This window comes from Phyllostomus discolor, chromosome 11 (assembly GCF_004126475.2).
Source record: "Phyllostomus discolor isolate MPI-MPIP mPhyDis1 chromosome 11, mPhyDis1.pri.v3, whole genome shotgun sequence".
In the NCBI taxonomy this organism is placed as follows: domain Eukaryota; kingdom Metazoa; phylum Chordata; class Mammalia; order Chiroptera; family Phyllostomidae; genus Phyllostomus; species Phyllostomus discolor.
The window spans coordinates 86,254,504-86,256,362 of NC_040913.2; positions in this window are offsets into that span (position 1 = coordinate 86,254,504).

Consider the following 1,859-nt stretch of genomic DNA (forward strand, 5'->3'; position numbering starts at 1 on the left):
GAGACAGACTTTGTGTGCGTACGATGGCAGGGGCAGCCGTCTGTGACACAGAACCAGGGAAAAGGACACGTCTTAAAGATGCCTGAGTATCTTCTCTGTAAACATGCTGAGCTACCGTTGCTTTATTTTGAAAACCACAACCGTCCTTTCTGAAGGACCTTGGGTTTCAGCGAGGTCCCATCTTAGCTGGGGAAGCACCGACACTGCGTAGGAGGAGCCAGTGACCAGGCATCTCAGGGAGGAAACGACGTCACCTTCGGTTCGTGTTCTGGCTCGTCTGCATTACTTGAACTTCATTCTATCTTTATAGAAAAGGAAGCAAATGTCGAAAGGATTTTCTGTGACGTTCCCTCAACTGGTCCTATGCTTTTCTCCCTTAAGATCTCCTAAAAATTATACATTTAAACCATCCTTGAAAATCAGTTTTCTTTGGAAATCTCTACTGAAGGCCCTCTCCTCTCTTCCGGCAACACGTTTCAATAGCTCCAGCAATTACGAGATTTTATAGTAGCTAAGGTTTTATCCCTTTCCACACCTCAGGCCCGCGTGCCTCGCTCTTGTCCTCTGCCGCTCGTGTAGCTCTCCTTCTGCCGCCTGAAGGCCCACCGTCACGAGTGTTCTCTCCCCAACACTCAGCCCGGTTCCACAGGCCTTTCAGGATGCCCACACAGCGATGCAATGAAGCAGTGCATGTTGGCTTTAATGGCACATTTAATAGGTTTGCTGCCTTTCTTCACCCAAAGTAAAGAACACGCTTTTCCACCTGCCAATGAAACACAGGTCGGAGTGGCTGCACCTGCGCTGCTCCCTCCACGGTTCCTTTGCGGCTGATCAGCTGATCTGTTCCCCGCCCGTCTGCTGGCTCCCTAGCCAGTGCCAAACAAGGCACTGTCCTTCCTGTGCGACAGAGCGACCAGCCACAGGTCTGAGCAGCCCTCGGAGTGGGTATCTGACACCTTAGAGATTTATACCTTAAAGAGAGACAGAGGAGTCGGCCGTGCTCCCACCTGGAGTCTGAGTTTAACAGCCGCAGCTGCGCTGTGCACGGGGTGGGCGTTCCCGGCCCTCGGCGCCTGCACAGGTGTCGCTTCTCTGGATGTCCTTTCTCCATTCCTACGAAGGGCAACTCCTACCCGTGCAAAGAGCCAACTTCGATTTTTACCTGAAGTGTCAGATATCACCCTGGTTTGGTACATAATTATCAAAGAGCTGAGAGTGTAAGAATCCCAAAGATAACATTTGGTTTACTGATCTTTAAATCATTTAGCTTTCAGAAGTTCTGTTTCACATCAAGAATGTGGCGGCCATGATCTATCGATGATATACTCAGTACCATGTTAGTACCTCTAGCATTTTTTTCATGGATTTCAAACTGCACGTCTGCCTGTCGTTGTACGTTCAATATTCCCGGCCGTCAGAGAGGGGAACGTGTTTTACTGCCCCCACGTAATAGACGGTCAAGCCCCGGAAAACGGACTGAGTTGTGCAGGGACGGTGGGTGCCTGGATGTCCCCGAATGCCCCCACGGGTCCACGAGACTCCGGGACACAGTTGTGTCCCTGCACTCCCTGAGGTCCCTCCCTCCTCTTCCCGCTCCCTGGGCTCAGCCCCCCCCCTCTGCGGCCCCGCCCACCCCCCCCCCCCCCCCCCCCACAATGCATCACTTCTTCTCATTCACGTCCACATCGTGTTTTCCACAAACCCATCCCGTGTCCGGAGAGAAGGCAGCAACCTGTTTCCTTGCAGAAGTACTTACGTGCACCATGTTTTCTACTAAAAAGGGCACCCGATAAGTGTTTGAACTGCCTGCAGTGTTTCAACCTCTTTCACATATAAGCAACTTAAACGTCATAGAGCAC